The 19,735-nt window shown below is 40.2% G+C and overlaps 1 non-coding gene across 1 annotated transcript; it reads right to left on the bottom strand.

The window, feature by feature from the left end:
* Positions 1–15,272: 15,272 nt before the first annotated feature.
* On the bottom strand, positions 15,273–15,344 carry trnaw-cca (transfer RNA tryptophan (anticodon CCA)). Its single transcript has one exon. It is a non-coding gene; the product is annotated as a tRNA-Trp (tRNA).
* Between the last annotated feature and the right edge of the window lie 4,391 nt (positions 15,345–19,735).

Below are 19,735 nucleotides of genomic sequence, written 5' to 3'. Positions count from 1 at the left end.
CCTGTGTGTGTGCGTTGTTTGAGTTATACCGCATGGTTGGATTCTAAGGCCATTAAAAGAATCATTTTGCGATTTACTGCCACAATTAATTATTGTCCCAGTAAATGCCCAAACCCCTACAGAACTGGTGCCTCATGAGAGCACACTACAACAGCATTCTGACCTTTTTTTTATTTGGTAGCTAGTACTGAATTGATCCCAGGATGTCATCCATTTGTTTCCTGAAAGAAAACTATCCCACCACCCTTTGTGTGAGCTACTGTCTCCCATGCTCATTTTTAAATGTACTTCCCTGTGGTTTCCATTTGTGAAACAACTTGGATATTTAGCTTGTTCCATGCTCCCACATCCCTTTGTGTAAAGGAGTGCCTCCCTTCCTGACTGGAGGACCTCATCTAGCTGTCTTGAATGAAGTCAGGGTATCGGCTTCAACACTATCACTGGGCAGCATGTTCCACACACCTACAGCTGCTTTCGTAAAGAAGCCAATTTGAAATTCACTTGTGCCCTCTAGTGTACTAGTACAGTGTACAGTAACACTTTGGTATTTATGAGGGTTAGGTGCCTTGAGGTCTCCTCAGATGGTGAATTTTCAAACATGGAACTTAATGCCTTGCGGGAAAATATGTGTGGTTCCACAGTTCACAAAACCATAATTATTTTTGTTATAACTATATCAGAAATAAGTGATATTAGTTATTAGTATTTTTAAAGAAAATTAGTACTGAAAACTTCAGAAAAGCATTCCGTCCTCCCTATAATTCTAATTATTGTATGTGCAAACTAATAAGATCACTGCTATATAACAGATTACCATGTACTGGACTAAGTTTTTCTTTTCATTGTTGTGTGCATTTTCTTTCCTTTTAGATCTTATTTTTATTATTGTTAAAAAATGCAGCACTATCGTCTTGTAATGACGTTTATTACCTCACAGGAATAACTGACAGGAAAGTAAATTGAAATTGATAGTTTAGGGATTCATGGAAGATATTTGTTTTAATAATATTTCTTTTATCTGGCAACACAACACTGAGTCGCGCACAGGCACTGCTCTGGTAACAGGTCCACATACAAGCCACTTCTTACGCTTTCCTGAAGGAAACTGAACAACTGAAGCATTACCCAGGATGCACTGCTCCAGAATCATGTTAAGTCATGTTAATGCAGTTGTGCCTTATAACATTGTAAAACCTTATAACACTTTTGTGCAAAGAAGCGAAATCATGAATATTGAACACGGTTTTACTACAGAAAGTTGGCTGTTAGTAGCTTAGAGTTTAATGAATAAACCGCCTTTTCTAATTTTCTGAATTTTAATTTTCTGCCAGGAACTGAAATTAGTACTGGGTCCATCTCCAGGAATTGTGTGTGCCCTACCAGTTGGATTCAGTAAGGTGGTTACTCTAAGGAAACTGTACTTGAATATTACCATACAAGAGGAAGACGCTATATTAGGTAATATCAGATTAATCCATCCATCCATTTTCTAAAGTGCTTTATACAGTACAGGGTCATGAGGAAGCCAGAGCCTATCTAGCAAGTAACAGGGGTAAGTCAGGATACACCCTGGATGGGATGCCAGCCCACTGCAGAGCAGACAGATACAAACATACATGCACACTCAGATCAGGGTCTGTTCACCTACCAGCACTGCCAGTGGAATGTGGGAGGAAACCCACATGAGCACAGGGAAAACATGCAAACTCCATGCAGACAGCACTGAAATTGAACCCAGGGCCACTGCGCTACAAGGCTAACCCTAACCCTGAACTGGAATAAGTGGTTAGAAAAAGGGTGGATGGATGAGTCAGACTAACAAAGATCTATTGGAATGAATGGCTACTCCTGACCAAGACTGGGAAGCAGTTTTTAGGTGATCAAAACATGATTCCAGAAATATTGTGCCAGAGCAAACAAATATGGGTGTTTGGACTGCATTTTCTTCTAAAACATCAAACCATTTTATCTTTAAAAACACTTAACATGACCGAACAGATGTGTTCCTTGGAGCAATACGAATGCAAAAAATATTGCTGCATGAATCTAAATATCTGCCTTAACTGCATTCCATCTTAAATTTCCAAACTTATTTATGTAATCAACTACAAATTTCCCTTTATAAATGCGATAGTGTGTGACAAGTAGAAGCTACATTAATGCTTACAAATAACCAAAATGTAAGTCTTACAAAAGTACTGATGGAAAGTTAAAGGACGAAGGAATAGAGCGCACTTTGGGAGTTGTCACAGCATTGTTTGAAAAGGCACAAGCAGATAAATTAAGAATACCAATACCAAAATGAATCAAGGTAAGGACAATGCTGAGGTCAAATCAATATACAGTAATTATTATTGGGAAAACTCCTACTGTATTATTGCAATGTGATTGCACTGCCCTTCTTGGTGAAAGAACCAGAGGCTGTGGTTTTCAGGAGGAGTGACCAGTCATCGTCTGCACCAGTAACAGTATGAAGCTGCTGATGGGTGGTTTTTGTTTTTTTGTTTCTGTTTCAGCGTGGCTTTTCACACATTTCCCACTCTTGTCCAGCTTTGTATTGGAAAGTGACTCCTGTCCTGCATTGGAAGGCATCATCAGCCCCCTGCCTTGCGCTAGCCTGCAGGAGCTCAGACTGGGCTGCATAGCGTTCACCGGTTCTCAGCTGAGCTCTTTTGGTGAGCCGTTTCCTTCTGCCAATGAGTCTGTGCCATGTTCTGATGGATCATATTCCAGATTGTTGTTCTAGCAGTTCTTATCCACACCAACGGGTTTTAAAGAGTTTATCAAAACTAGTAACCCTGGCCTAGACTTTTTCACATATTACTGACAAAATAATGTCAAAATAACAAAAGTCTACAGCTCATCCCAAATCAATTAGAAATCTAAGACAGAATGTAACTTGCATGAGTAGTTCACTGCTTTTGCTATGAAACACTTGAATCCAGGGCATTACCCTCAACAACATGCCTGGGTATCTTGTTCTGCACTCTCATAGTTTCCTTCTGTCCTCTTTGGTTCACATTTCACTGTTCATTCTGAAGATGTCCAGCCAGTGTTTCTATCTCATTTTCATTTGAAATTACTGTTTAGAGTGTCTGACCATTTGTTTTTCACTTGGAGGACGTATTTTACAGTGTGTGAATAAAAGTAAAATAAATTGTGATTCTAGGTTTATTTCCCTTGCACAACCTTTTCACAGATCAAACTGTACAGAAGGTATTCTATTTCTGGACATAATAGAAGAGAAAATGTAAGAGGTCTTTTATCAAGTAAACAATCACTCTAACAGTTGTAGTTGTGATCTCTGCTAATTGTAATGTTTTGTTTTTTTTCTCAGTTGCACAGCTTGGAAGATTCACAAATCTGAAAGTGCTGAAGCTGTGTAATGAAGTGTTTGAAACTGTGGAAGTAACGCCAGCTTTCGGTAGGTGGAAACTAACTTCTAAAAAGCCAGGCACTTCTCACTGAGTTATTGAAGCTTTCATGTGAACGACTCGTCTTATTGACAATGTGACTGTAACATATTTATGATTTGATCAAAAGTTCTTTGAGTTTTTTAATATAGGCGAAATGATTGTTTGCTCTGCAATTCAGCTCCAATTTCTTTGGGATGTTGGGCATGATTGTGTTGACCTAAAACCAATTAGCTTGCTCTGTCCATGGGTGGCACGGTGGCTCCCTGGGGTGTATTGCTGGGACATTGGCATTGCCTGTCATTGCATTAGCAGTTCTGGAGCCCTGGGTTTAATTCCGGTCCTGGGTTCTGTCTGTGGGGAGTTTGCATGTTCTCTCCGATTTAGTGTGGGTTTCTTTCAGATGCTCTGGTCTCCTCCCACAGTCCTCCCACAGTGGTAGGTTATATAGGTATGTGCACATCTAGATACATCCAGGATGTATCTGCCAGGCACGTGTTTCTTGCTGGGATAGACGCCAGCTGCCATGCAGCTCTGTACTGGATAACATGGCTAGAAAATGGATGGATGAATTTGGTTGACAGAATTATCAGTTTTTTCAAATACATTGCATAGATATTGTATTGTATGTGTGTCTATAAAACATTAAAATATCTACAGCTGGCATCTATATGTGCCCTGTGATGGAAAACCAAATGATGAAAACATTTGACTGTCCATTGGACTTGCTGTAACAGTCTTTAAACACAGGCTAATGCAGAGAAACAGACATGCACAAATACAGGCATAAGGCTCAGAAACAGGACTGTTTATTTATAGTGCAGGGAAATAAAAAACAAACTCCAAAGGAATAATCTAGCTCCTTTTCAGTCTCTCACTATCAGGAGTGGGCAGCTAAGCTAATTGCCAGCCTTAACTGAACAACTCTTAACTCCAGTCTCTCTCTCTCTGTGACTCTTCACAAAAAACATGTGACTTTTGGTAGCTTGAGCTTCCTTCTTTGTGATCTGACACCTGACCAATAATCTTCCACCAGCAGGTCTTGTGACAGCGGGCAGCAGCTCACACCCCACAGCATTCTGGGAAATGCGGTCCAGACAAGAACCTCAAGTTTGTCTTGACTCACTCCCCTCTTGCACATATTTGTACAGTATGTATAGTAAAGAGACTGAATGTCCTGAAGGGATAGGCTGAGGAGGATAGGATAGAGCTGAGTAAATAAGTGCTGCTAATTATCTGTGTTCTCACCTTGTGCACTGCAGAAACTTAAAAACCTTGAAGTCTTGCATCTGCCGTTTGGAAAAGGCATTAAAAAGGCAGCTGAGATGATTATTAAAGTTTGTCAAACTGCCGTGCTTGAGGTCCCTTCGAATGCACTCCTGTTTGAAAGATGACAGTCTTGTCACATTTGGTAAGTTGTACAGAGATCCTTTATGTTTAGAATAGATCTAGAACAGAATAAGTGCTTGTTATGACAAGTCTACTGTATGATTTTCAAATGGGGTAAAAATAAGAACTAAATCAAACCTGTCAGTGCTGGGGCCCTGGGTTCAGTTCCTAAGATGCTATCTGTGTGGCGTTTGTATGTTCTCTCTGTGTTGATGTGGGCTTCCACCCACATGCTGGTAGGTTAATTAACCCTGCTGTTTGTGAGTGTGTGTTCGTCTGCCCTGTAATGGACTGGTGTGCCATCCAGGGTGTATCCTGCCCTATGCCTGTTACTTGCTGGGATAGGCTCCAGCTCCCCTCCGACCCCGTGTGGGATATCCTGGTTAAAATAAAATAGAGCTTTTTCTAATTTTTTATAAGCTGCATGCCAGAATTGTTATCCTATTAAGTTAGGACTGTGTTGTAAGAAAACAGTAGTTCTATTTCTAACAATAGTGCATTTCATTTTTCAATGCAATTGAAGTTTTTTTTATTAGATATATATATAAACTTAGTAGCATTAGTATTCTCAAAAAATAATATTGTTTAAACCTATCTATCAGGAAAACATTATCTTGGTTGATACTACTGTTTTGAAACGTTCCTGGAAATGACATCCAAATGAATTAAAATGCTTGATTAGCTGTCCTTACCTACAGCTGTGATACCACAACTGTATTCAGCCTATGGGAGGAGCGGTGGCTCTGTGGCTAAGGGACTTTGCCTCTGGCTGGAAGGTTGCTGGTCCAAATCCCGCGGCCGGCAGAGGAATCCTACTCTGTTGGGGCCCTGAGCAAGGCCCTTGACCCCAACTGCTCCAGAGGCGCTGTACAATGGCTGACCCTGGGCTCTGACCCCAAGATTCTCTCTGTCTGTCTGTCTCATGGAAGGCAAGCTGTGGTATGCGAAAAGACAAATTCCTAATGCAAGAAATTGTATATGGCTAATAAAGTGATCTTATGTTATCTTATTCCATGTAATAAATAAATATAAATATTTTTTTTAGCAAAGGCAACTCAAAATGGCCATTTCCTTGGACTTCATAAACTCATTATAGATCACAGCATCAACACCACAGAAAGAGGTTGGCAGGAATTATTCCACTGTCTGGGGCGCCTGAGTAACCTGGTGAAGGTGGACATCTCCAGACCCGTGTCTCATCTGCTGAAACCTTCTTCCTGCCTGGTCGTCGCCTGTGTAAGGGCCATCGCGCATCTCCCTAGAATCCAGCATGTTCTTCTGCCGGGCTGGCTAGATAGATAGATACTTTATTGATCCCGTGAGGGAAATTGCTGGACGAAATGGACTGGAAGCTGTTCGAAGACACGAAGAAGAGGCATCCTCAGTCACGACACATTTGTTTGACCTACAAGATCCACGTTCAGCCAAAGATTGTAGAAAGCGTTTGAACTTTAGTTGGCAACACGTACCACAACTTAAACAACAGAAATCAATCCCCGTTCGACCATCGCTTTCGGACGCTGTTGGCACCCGGTGAAGTACAGGTGTACTTGAAATGAAATGAGATGTGTACTTGTACTAATTAACTGCTGTCACTGTGTTTTTCTATTATTGGAAAATAAGACTGCAAAACCTGAGACCTCTAAATATATTCATATTAATTATATTTACATTTCCCTGTGCAAGGTCTGAAACAACTCCTTAAGCCTTGCAATCTAACACTGTTCTTGTATCTTATGTGGAAATAGAAAGGGCAAAAGGGTCATGATCTGTTTTGTAACCAAATGTATTCTGTAAAAGGATGTGATGAACTGTCTCCGGTCATTCGTCCTGCTCTCCTAATATGGACTAGCTGTAGATTGCTGTAATAGCTCTCACTATGTTGTTGTTACCGAGGGACTGTTGTTCGCTGTAATCTGGTATCCCATGACACCAGTTAACTGAGGCTCACACAAGCACATCACCAGTTGGGTCATCTGTCATTCCAACATCCCAACGACTGGAGTTACTTGTGGGAAGTAACTGGTGAGAAGGAGCCCCAATTGGAAATGGCTTCACCCAGAGGTTGAATGAATATTCAAGTGCTTGTGAAGGGCAGGGTCTTTATTAACAGCGGTTCATCTCTGATATCCACAAAATGTGTCCTCTTAGACATTTCCGAAGGTGTGTGTCCAATGTTGTACACTGGGCCAAGGAAATGTCGGGGAATGACGATGCCTAAATAAAGGAATTTCTTTTATTTTGTAACTGACCGCACCGCCTAGCAGTTTGAGAGGGTCCCAGGACTCTCTGGGGAAAGCAGGGATATTGGGGATTTGGGGGTACAGAGAATTAAGTTGTGGTGGCAAATGTAAGGGTACGTTCAAGGAAAGAACCTTCTACGTCTTTTTAAAAGTGATTATTCATGATAGTTCGTAGGAACACTGCCCCTTCTCTGTCCTGTGGCTGTGGTCCAGTAATATACAGCCAGAGTGCTGATAGTCTTGCAGATGGAAGAGGAGGTTCATCCTGTTGATATCAAGGCGGTGTAGGACTGCACACGTCATAGTGACTGTGCAGCTCCTACTGGACTGGTCCGCAGAGCAAGTCAGAGGCGAGCAACACGCTGTTCTGAATTTCCTAAGACTCATTCCCAAGGTCAGAGGAGCAGCACTGAGCTGAAATGACCTGAAAAGATCTGTTACAGAAGTCTCTGAAGTTTATCTTTTTAGAGCTGCAAATACAATTAATTTGCAAATATAATTTCTGTTTTACTTATAAGTCAAAAATGCTACAGAGGAGAGACCTCTGTAACTACAGTGAACTAAAATGACCTGAAACAATCTGCTCCTCTGACTTTGTGAGTGAGTGAGTGAGAGAAGTGAGAGTGTTCAGAACTGTCTTAAATAATGACTTTTAAAAAGAGGACATGTCCTTACACTGGCCTACAAACGTTATACTCGGAATCCCCAAATCCTATCCCTTTTCACTCTCAAAAGTGTAGAGTACCATCCTAATGAAAATTTCAACAAATCTATTAAATTAACAGCCAGAGGGGCCAGATCGCATTTAAGACATACACTGAATTTAAATATGTATTTAATTTTTGTTCTTGTTGCTCCCCAGGAATTCTGAAAATTCACTATTGCATATTAAGGCTCTACATCTATTAGCTGAAATATCGAATCTTATAGACATTAAAATACATTGTTAAATTGCACTGATTAATAAACAAGAATTAATTAAACTTCACTGTGTATATTTCTGGTGTGTCTTTATAGCAATTTTAGGGAAATATTACAATAAAATTCAAGCGACTGATGCAAGTTCATTTCTGACTGAGGATATTATTTCCACTATATTCAGGAACGTTCTAATATCATCTGGTGTTCTGCTTAGTCACCTACTGCACCAACGACTACAGGGCAGCAGCTGTTACAGTGGATTCCTTACAAATGAGGGACCTCTCGCATCCTCATAACCTCATCATCAGAAAGTTGTGAGTTTCGGGGCAGGGCCACTTCCTCTCTTGCTCTTTTCAGACACTTGCGGCAACTGTTCTCTCATAACCACGTCTGGAACGTGTGACCTTTACATGGGGGAGAAGCAACGCCGCATCCCTTTCCTGAAGAACATTCACATTCAGAAATAAGTCAAGAAATTTGCCATTACTTTCTTTCGCGCTGCTGTCAGGCTGCCCATGTTGCCCAAAGAAAGATTCACTCGGCGTCAACATGACAGAACAGCGATCCTTTCAAAACAATGTTCCACACTCCGTAAGCAAGAACTTCAGTGTTTGCAGTCACCCGATATGCCGATGGTCAAAGGAGCGCAAAACACGAAGCGTCAAAAGACAAGATGAGTTGATGGAAAGAGCATTGTATTGATGAGCACAAAAGTTCAGCTTGTACAATAGGCAATGAAGGTCCCGGCGTTGTCATCGCACTTGAAAGGACTGCCTTGCAGACTAAGGGCAGTGGGAGGTTGCTGTTTTGAGACGGGGGCATTGGGATGGTGGGCCGAGATCTATTCTTCTTAAGGAATTCTTCATCGTGAAAGATTGGTCCACAGGTCATCTAAAGAACTCACAATTGTTTTGGACTCAGGGAATCACGTGCTACTGAAGGGAGTGAAGTGCTGAAACACATGACATGCCCCCTTGATCTCACATGCACAATTCTGCTGCAACATGCACAGCTACCGTCCACACCAGGCAGTGGGGCTTCAGCAGAATTTGCTACGCCACCTGCAAATACACATCCAGCTGCACACATATACATGGCCTCTCTGGCCTTTTCAGGATCTCAAAAAAAAGCATAGCGTGGTTTTCCTGCAACCTGATTGACCGCATCTCTCTCAGAATGTGCCCCGCTGCATTCATTGCTGAAGCAGGATGGAGGCTAACGGACATGCCAGAACAGTGAGGTTCAGCGATCTCTCTGTCTATGGACACTTCTGTAGCAGCAAGGCGTATTTAAAATACAGGAATTAAGTTTGCTGCTCCCTTGCCAGTCCCTCTCTCCCTCATCTCAGTGCAGCTGGATACAGAGAGGCCATTCCATCTGGTTCACATTTAAGGTGTTTTTCTAGCTGATAGAGTTTCCTGATAAGGAACAGCTCCCAGGGCTGAGATTCACCAGCCACCCTAATAAATGGTCATCTCTGGCACCTTACTGTCTGGGAGATTCCATGGGAGAGTCTCATCCCAAGGTTTACAACCCTAAGGACAGAGGTCATTGTTACTCATCCTCCACCTCAATCAGCCAATCAGGAACTGGTAGGGCAGGGTAACCCCACATGGGTCTCGAATGCCCGCGGAACTTTTAGCCACTGAACTACCGTAGGTTAGCCCAGCTGACAGCCTCGTGAACCACCGGTACTCCACCGCCAAAGCTTGCCTGATCAACGAGTGAACTACGGTCGGAACTGTCGACAGCTGAATCTCAGGATTCAGGGCTAGCGCTACATCGGGAACGAACTGGTCTTCTTCCCATCTAAAGAGTGTGACTGGCTTGGACCCGCAGTCACTTTCCATGTGCACAAGCTCTGCTAGTTTCAGCCAACACTAACTAGCCGGTCTTCAAAGAGCATCAGCAGCGCATCGCAACAGGAATCTCTCCCTCCTCTCCTTCTCGCCAGCCGCACCGGCCACTGCCTGGCACCGAGCCAGAGAGTGCCGATTGCACACAGCAACAGCCTGCCACTACTTCTTTTGTCCGCGGGAGATCTGAATCCACACAGATCGGATGAGTATTCAACATTCTGCATTACAGCTCGAGAATTCAATTGTTACCTCAACCACAATTGATATCAATCTAATACCTATGAGTGATGTACTTGCTTTTGAGTATCTAGTGTAGAAGTTGTAATCCCAGTTCATTTACGAAACAGTCTAAATGAATGGTATACGGAATGTATGTCCCTCTTGGTTTGGAACTCTTCATGATTTAATATATACCTTTTGTATTCTGCTAACCCACACTCTTAAGATCTGTTATGTTTATATGCACATTTTATGTATTAATAAGTGTATTAGTATCTGTGTGTGTGCGTTAATGAGTTAACTCACAAGGTCGGTTTTCTAATAGCCATCAAAGAATCATTTTGTGACTTACTGCTACAATTAATAATTGTCCCAGTAAATACACAAAACCCCTACACATTCATGGAAACCAATATTTACCTGCTAATCCAGAATGCAGCAGAGAACAGTTGGACAGAAGGTTAGTATTTGTCGATACTGCATCACAGAAGTCAGTCTCTTCCCCCTCATTATGCAGGCTGACTTGTTGAACGATGAACTGTCCTCCAGTGACTGTCAGCTGCAATCACTGACTCAGACATGGTGTTGATCCATTGATGGCACTTTGGCTGATTTGGTTAACATGCTTTCCTCTTAAAACAGGAGATGCTGAGTTCAAATCCCAGCAGTGCTTGTCTTACAAAATGAATCACTATGGATGATTACGTACAGCTTGATTTTGTTTAACGCAAGTTTTCATTTTCTTTCTGGAACAACTTGCTTTTCATGAAATTCATACAGCTTGTGAAAGATGAAATACAAATCTTGCCTTGTATATCGCAGGCTGGTAAGAAAAAAGCATTATTTTCTTTTTTTAAGCTTGCAAATGGAGAAAAGGGACACATGTGAGTCTCTGTTAATTGAAAGGTTAGTGGTTTGAGCCCACCCAGAAATGCACTTCTCATTATTGCAATGTAAACCTCATCTCTACTTATTCGGATTTCTTAGCAAAACCTTAACCCACTTGATATTTGCAAGACATGTGAATGTTTTTGTTAAACAATTAAGTACGTAAGTCAATATCACTGGGAATGGCCAATAATGACCAACATTCAAGGACATCATATTCAGCCAAGGACTGAACGGCTGGCAGAAGAATTCATTTATGCTCTTGATGCATCCTTAGTTAGAATATTTAAAATTAAATTACAACACAGATTTGTTGGAGAACTTGACAAGCAAAAAAGATAGTTGGACAGCATGATTATGTTAGGACTGTACATTTGTATTTCAATACTTTTGTATATTTATCTTAATTTTAATATACATGTAACCATAAGTGCTGTTCTATGTAAATAAATTTTGTTGTATTTTATCATATTTTAGCTGAGGGCACAAGGGGGTATATTATACCTTTCGAAACTTCCAAGACAACTACAGTATAACAGAGGCTCATACTTTAATATAATTTGCTTTAAAAGAAAACCACAATTTGTACGATATCATCCCTCAATATCGACGTTCAAATGAAGGATTTAAAGAAGCAACAGCGATAGGAGAGTACATTGATTTTGGACCAGTGTTTGCATCTGAACAATCCTTCCTCCTGGAAAGAAGAAAAAACAGGTATGTTTTGAGTCTCATGATGATGCTCTTCTGGATAAAAAAAAACAGTGCGAATTTGTTTCGGATGTATTTTGGATAAAATTATAACTGTCATCGAAGAGAACTTTGATCAGTTGAATGCAGTTGAAACTTTTGACATTTTATATGATGACAGGACGTACATTTAGGACTCAGTACCGATAACGCTGCTACTATTGATGGAGTAGAAATAAGTGTATTGGCAATTTTATCTGAGGCAAGAAGTACTAGAACACCTCCTATAAAAATGTTAGGATTCAGAGCAAGAAATATTTTTCCACTTCACCCAATGGTATTGCATTAACGAGGCTGAAGCTGGCTTCTTATTCGCCAGCTTCTTCTTCTGCCTTAAATGCTGCTGCTGTGATGTTATGCCGCCTTTCGCCTGTAGATGGCTCTTTACAGTAATTTTTAAAAGTACTAATCGGGATGGATTACTGTATTTATCCTCAGTAAATGGGAATATGTAAGTAGTGACTATCCAAATAACATTTTTGTGTGAAACACATTTCAGAAAATTGTAAACCAATTTTCAAAACTCACAGTAACACAAACACAATAAGTAAATAAGACAAAACAGAAGTTCACAGGCACTTTCTGCATATTTACCACGACCTTGCCTTCTGACCATAAAAAGTCTTAAAATCTTGCATTTTACAAGAACTTTTTAATATAAATGGGACGTCTAGAACATGGCATATGAGAATATATGGTTAACCGAGGATGAGCAACGGGTGATGGCACTTTCTGCTTCTTGCTATAAACCTACCCCCTGGTTATAAAAACATCTAAAAATTCTGACACTGAGGTGTGAGAGACAATGGAACAGACTATCAAAATCCTGAACTTTAGGAAATTTTACTGTGCTATTTTTTTAAATATGACCCTGTGAACCTGGCATGTCCCTCCTTCCTCATTACCAAAACATCTCAATGTTCCGACACTATGTACATTGGTAATTACAACACTTCACTGTTGCATTTCTGAGTTGTGACATTGTGAACATGGCATGTTAAAGTATATAGACAATCTAGATCAGAACAGGCTAAATGCAATTCATAGTGATTTATCACTTTCTTACTTTCTAAATGAAAAAAAAAAAATTCAGTGATTATGACACTTCGGTATGACATAAAATATGCTTCAATGACAGAATAAATAATCATGGAAAAAATACCCACAGTGGACATTCATATTTGTGATTATAGGAAATTTAAATATCAGGTGAGTAGCTGCGTCAGCATGCGTATGCTGCAAAGGAACAAGTAAAGGGTTATTCCATGCTGAAAAGAGAAGAAAGGAAACACAACTTGTTGGCCGTGGAGCCTTCTTCAGGTGTGAGAAAGACAGGGCAGTAAGCAAAGATAATTTTCTTTTTATCTTTGCTTACTGCAGTTTATCTTTGATGACAACATCAAAGACATTAAGTATTTTTTACCGCTAACAGCTCAACATCATCTTCCTTTTATATCTAACCTCATCAGATCTCTCAACTCCCAACTCTTCCAGTTTCTCACTTCAGAGAAGGATAAAAAACTCAATCATCCTCTACAGAGAAAAACCATCAACACCCCTGCCACCTCCACCAATCCTAACCTTGTTGTTACTATACCCTCTGACCTTTCCCTTTCACCCCTTTGCATCCTCAGCTAACATATTTTAATATTACAACACAATTACAATAGATTGTATTTATGTTTAAAATTAAGGTAAATATGTCAAAATATCAAAATCCAACTGCACAGTGCTAACGTAACAATGCTAGTCAAGTTCTCAAACAAATCTGCATTGTATTTTTAAAATATTTCAGCAGAGGATGTGACGGGAGTATAAATGATTCGACGATCATTTTTCTTGTGAGAATATGGTTTTCTGGGGAGTTGCGATGTTGGGCATTATTGGACATTTTTGACACGTGTTGAACACTCGCATTTCCTACAAATATTAAAATGGCTATGGTTTCGCTGAGAAATCCAATTGACCTATGCGAAGACAATATTTACATCGCCAAAGAAGCCCTTCCCCGGGTGGCGTCGAACCACCAACCTTTTGATTAATAGCCGAACGCGCTAACCGATTGCGCCACAGAGACTAACTGCTGGACATTTTTTCTCGAATCACAAGTTTCCGGTTAAAAAAAATCTCTTACCATTCTTTTTGCCAGCCGGTAATATTTCTTCTGCACTGATAACCAAGAATTGAATTTCATTTTTCGCAAGCTGTGTGAATTTCATCAAAAACAAGTTTTCCAGAAAGGAAATGAACACATGCATTTAACGAAATCAAGCCCTTTGTGAGTGACCAAAATGGTACGTTCTGTACTACAAGATAGGAAAAAATACACAGCTGGGATTTGAACCTAGGTTCTTTTGTTTAATAAAAAGGCGCTTTAACCAACTAAGCTATGGTGACAGGACAGCTGTTTCCTTTTACAGCCACTTGGACACACCGCTCTGAGACATCTGCGTTCAGTAAGCGCTGAACCTGCTCTCAGAGCAAATTGCCTCTTTTACATACAGTAGCAGCCCCGACACTGAGAAACGAAGAGAACTGGCTTTTATCTGGCATTTTTCATGTCCAATGGGTTTGACATCTCCCAAGGGCGACAGAGTTCTTTTGCAACACTATTTCTTCCTCTTTTTTCTTTCTGTACGCTTTGATAAAAACGAGAAATCGTGCAAGGGAAAAATGTATTTTTTTTTTCATAGAGAAAACGTGCACCAGGAAATGTTGTGTTGAGAAGAAGTGATTTAACATGATACGTGACCTAATTTATCGGAGCAAATGCTCACCCAGCAAGGTCTGGAGAGGTTGGAGAGTCTGGTGGATGTGATAATTATACGGTGTTGTGGAAGAAAGTCTTTCTTTGAATTCTCAATCAATCGGAATTTCAGTGCGAAACATAAACCCTTTGTCTGATTTAATGAGATGATATTTTAAAACATAAAAAATCAGAAAACACGTTTCTCACTTTGAAATTTTAGACGTGGCGGTGTATTACTAGCAGCGGCGCTGAGCACACTATGGGGGAATTCAGGTTATGTGAAATACCAGCGGTTTAATAAATAACGCAGCTGATTTCGGATCATAAGATTATAGGTTCGACTTCTACCTGGCTCGTGTACATTTTATTCAAGCTCCTCAGTAATAGATGTCTATTATGTAATGAACCGCACCTGAAAGCAAACGTTGGGTCTGTTTCCTTTGTTTTCCAGCATGAAATAGCAAATCGTTACAAAAAGCACCTGCTAATGTCCAATAGCGTTTTTTTTTTCAAATTACATTTTCAGGCTTCAGACACTATTTAATAAAAGAAAAGTGTCCGAAACTCCCTAACTTTCAGGTTTGCTTGAACCTGTATTTTTTAAAAAGAAAGTTACCTGAAACTTCCGGGATTCCATTCTATGATGTAGCTGTCTCTAAAGTTGGACGTGATGTTTAGCAGATGTGAACGGTGCCTTTTCTCGTGTTCAAGGCTGTTCGCTGTGTGAGCTCCACACTGCGTGTCCTGTACTGCTCTATTTTGTTTAGATCATCTATGTGGTGTTCAGATAGAACTCAACTGCATGGTGTTCAGGACTAGCAGAACCTGAAAAACTAACAGCTGACTTCGACGTGATTTGAACACGCAGCCTTCTGAACTGGAGTCAGACGCGCTACCGTTGCGCCACGAGGTCGCGGTCATCAGCGTCTTTGAATTCCTCAAAGGAGACAAATCAGCCTCACAAAAAAAAATCTCCTGTGAAGAGCGCTGCTCTTCCGAAGAGAGTCTCTTCTTCCCAGACAACATTTTATTCTTCCTGCGCAGCTCTTGTGCAGGTGTTGTTCTCAATTACAGATCCAGGAACACTGATTTGTTTTCCTATTTTTTTTTTAAATTAAGTACCCCATAGTGCAACGGTAGCACGTCTGACTCTAAATCCCCAAGTTCATTTTCAAGGTATATCGGAGTCAACTGATACTGATCAGGTTCTGCTGCTACTGAACCCGCAGTCTTCACCTTAAAGTTCAGTTCCTCAAGCCTTCTGACCTTATATGTCCATCCCTTCTCGTCAAAACTCGTATTTTCACAGGGTACCCTTCAGAAATCGCAGTATAGAATGAAAAAACTCCAGTAGCTCTCGGCCGCTGTTGGTGATTTTCCTTTAAAAATAAATGAATCTCTGGAAATTTTACGGAGTGTATCACTTTCACCGAGACCGAGAAGTGTTAAGCTGTACATGAGTCTTTGTGGCTCGGTTGTTAACCGAAAGGGTGGTGGTTTGAGCCCTCCCAGGGACGCTATGAGCCTTTTAAGGTACAAAGCAGTCTCACTTTATCTCCACGGCCGGTCTTGTACCGCAATCAAATACAGAGCCCGTAGGAGGCAGTAAGCTCGCATATATAGCTCACTGTGTATATAATGAAAAAGCAGAGGTTGGTTTCTCATCTGCGCGTTACAGAGCCTTACGCAACTCGTACTGTACCAACAGCTAGAGTTTGGTCCCTGCACGGGCTATTAGTTGAAAGGCCATTGTAAATGACGTGTAAGAGATTTATAGATAGATACTTTATTGATCCCGTGAGGGAAATTAATAAAGCTTATCCAGCTGGCTTTTATGTTTCACACTAAATTGCGATCTTGAAACCAAAATAATTAGAAATATGGAACACAACCGTTGTTCCCCAAAAAGGAAAGCTGTTTAACACTGACGTCACTCCTTTTTATTTAACCCAGATTGTGAAGACAACTCTGCCCTATCAAAGGAAAATGTTGCACAAAAGTTGGAAAGCACACTCTGAATCCATCTGTACTGTATATTTGATTTCCGCGATCCGTTCAAGGCTGCTTGGTGCTTCGCAAGCAAGTCATTTCAGGGAAGAAACTCAGTTTAGAGAACTACGGGTGCATTTTCACTCATTGAATTTGATCTTTGTACTCTCTTATCAGTCTCAGCAATAATATTTCAAAATTACAGTTCGGATTTGTTGGAAAACTTCACAGGCATTATTAAGTTAGGACTGTACAATTGTATTTTAATATCTTGGTATATTTACCTTCATTGTAATATGGATGTAACCATAAATATTCTTAAGCATGTTGTACTTTTCTCGTACTTTTTAAAACATTTTAACTGATGACGCACACGACTATTATACCTTGTGATACATGCAAGACATCTGTAAACTAAGATGTAATTACAGTCAAATTGGCAATTAACAGAAAACCACAATTTGTATAAGAAACGTATAAATTTGATTGCTTCCATAGTATTTTGGATTTTCTTACGAAGATCTCACGAAGTATTGCCAGGATCTATATTACCGCTCGGTAGCGATAACACTGCTGATATTGATTGAGTAGAAATCGATGATGTATTGACAACTTTATCTGAAGCGAGAAGTCCTAGAACGCTGCCTATGAAGTGTTAGGATTCATACCAAGATATACTTTTTGTTTTCAACCCAAAATGCTGCTATTGCATTACACATTATATGAACATTACCTGTTTTGGTAGCTTCTCTGCGCGATTTTTTAAAACTGAAACTAATTACAAAATTACTTAAGATCAACCATGACAAAAAATTATAAATCAGGACTAATATTAATATCAACTGGTGTTACTACAGAAAAAAAAGATTTAACTGAAATATTAATAAGACTATGCAAGCCTAAAAAGTAGAACAATTCAATTTATATAACTTTTTTTTGAGAAATGGGCTCACACACCGGAAGACACTAACGTTTCTCTTCGTTGGAGTATGTGAATAACAGTTTAACCCAAAATGTTTGGAGTCCAGAGGGAGGACTCGCTCGCTGAATGATCTCTCAAGAAATCCCCGGTGAGATTCAACAGGTGTTTTCTTCAACAGCCACTAAAAGTCTGATGACCTTCTCTGGATTTCCTGAATATGACGTCAAATTAGTTCAAATCATTTGGTAGTTAACAGAACGAAATGCTTTGAAGGTACATTTAAAACAGCAGAGCAGCACTGTAGCACTTCGTGTGTGACTGAATTTAATTGTGTAAACCTGGCTCTCTATGAACACGAGCAAAGAGTTCTCACTCAACAGAAGATTGTGATGTGAGCACAATAATATAAAGCACCTGGTGATGCCAGCGATTGATCTCGGGACTTCATACACGAAAAGCATACACTCTAGCACCGAGCTACATCCCCTATGGCACAGATAGTGAAACTGACTTAAAGATGTGCATATGTTCACTGACCACAATCCACCCTTCATGAAGAATGCCTGCAGTTTCCCACTTTCGAGTTTCTTCTACTACAAAGTAAATCAATGGGAATGAAGAAATAAGGAAGGGAAAATAATCGCATTGAAGCTTCCAGAGACTGGGCAAAATGAATAATTTATTTTTATATCCAGTCACATGGGCGACGGTGGTTGATTCTTCAACGGGGGAGTGCGTTTTTCTACCTCCTCACTGTCTTTCAATTATGTTTTCTTTGAAACCTTTTTTCATCTTTTAAGTGCTTGCGATTAAATTACGCATAGAAAAACAGCAGTACAATTGATGTTCATGGACCGATGCACACAACTCCAGTGATAAAGCCCTGTCTGTAAATATTGTAGAAGAACGTTAAAGGGCGAAACAACGCTCCAACCACGTGAATGGTAACAAGAAGGATCGTGTTCTTATTTAATATGTGCTTTTGAATTGCCTTGTCAATACACGCAGGCTTTAGAGATGGACAAATAATTTACAGTGGTGTTTGTAAACAAAGATGGAACATGTTATTTCTATACCAGGAAGAAAGGAGCAGAATCTTAAACTTTAAGAGACAGAAACAACACCTCATCACAGCTAACACTAATTAAAACGACATCACAACAGAAGAGTGAAGCCTTGAGTGAATCAAATCAGTTTTTGTTGGTCGTCTGTGTCTTCATAACTTTGTAGGTGAGAGAGAGGATTGCGAAAATGTGCAGGTGCTTCTCAGAAGTGTGTTGGTGGTATAGGTTCCTTCAAATAACTGAGCCAGTGCATCCCCCATTCTTTTTAAGATGATCTGTGATCCGGTAACACATCTCCTGAAACTAACATTCGAGGTAAGAAGCATGCTCTTAAACACCAAAACACTCAAAAAGGAAGAAGCAGGTCTCTGTACACAAGACGGTAGTGCGATATTAGAATTTCTGAGTTTTTGACGGATTCAGGCTCCTTCTCAGAGGTCCTTGCTCGCCAAATAACTTTGCATCTGAGGAAGAGCACCACGGAAAAAAACCAACTCAACAAGCGAGCGCGTTTGTTGCTCTTGCTCTTAATGCAAGGAGCTGTTTTTTTTTTCCTCGCAATAATCATTATTAACCAGAAACAGGTAGCAGCACAGGTAGGTCGCATTTGTGATTATGTCACTTCTCTGCTTCAGCAAGGTCAATAAAAGACTCTGAAAGTAGTAAAGCAAAACTGAACTCAAAATCATATTAGGAATTCTGAGCGATATCTCCATACAGGTAATCCAATAAGAACGTTAAAATATTTGAATATCATCTCTTTGTATATTGCGCTGCTTTTTACCCAGAGTAAAACTATTAGATTGAAGGAATGCTAAGCGCTGGGTTAAAATGTATAGTTGTTATTTGGAGAAATCTGTAAACTCGTGATCTTATATGTTTTAAAAGACAGTACAGGAGAAAACGACAGTGCTGATTATTTTCCAGAGACGGAGCACTGATGACCTATCCGAGCTGATTGATAAAGCCCACCCAGTGGATACTCTAGCAGAACGTCAAAGAACATTCACCTTTGTATCCAAAGAAACCACAGGAACAACATCAGGAAGCACAATCAATTCCCCTTTTAAATCTTTCCTGTAAGTTATGCTATGTGAATTCATGAAGTTAATCCTCTGAAATCTTTTGACCATGAACAAAGTATTTCCGATGGAGCGCTATGTTCAAAGATTTAATAAGCTTTACCCCTGCCAATGATTCGGCGTGAAGAATTAAAAGTTTCACAGACAAAAGAAGCTCACCACCACAGCCAATATTAAATGTACTTGCCAGTACACTATCATGTGCACTGCCTCAAAAGTGATCTCGGCAGATGTTGTTCCCTACATA

Source organism: Atractosteus spatula (genome assembly GCF_055471065.1).
Source record: "Atractosteus spatula isolate fAtrSpa1 chromosome 10 unlocalized genomic scaffold, fAtrSpa1.hap1 SUPER_10_unloc_12, whole genome shotgun sequence".
Taxonomy (NCBI): domain Eukaryota; kingdom Metazoa; phylum Chordata; class Actinopteri; order Semionotiformes; family Lepisosteidae; genus Atractosteus; species Atractosteus spatula.
The sequence above is the reverse complement of the archived record's forward strand: the minus strand, read 5'-3'. Positions and strand labels throughout refer to the sequence as shown.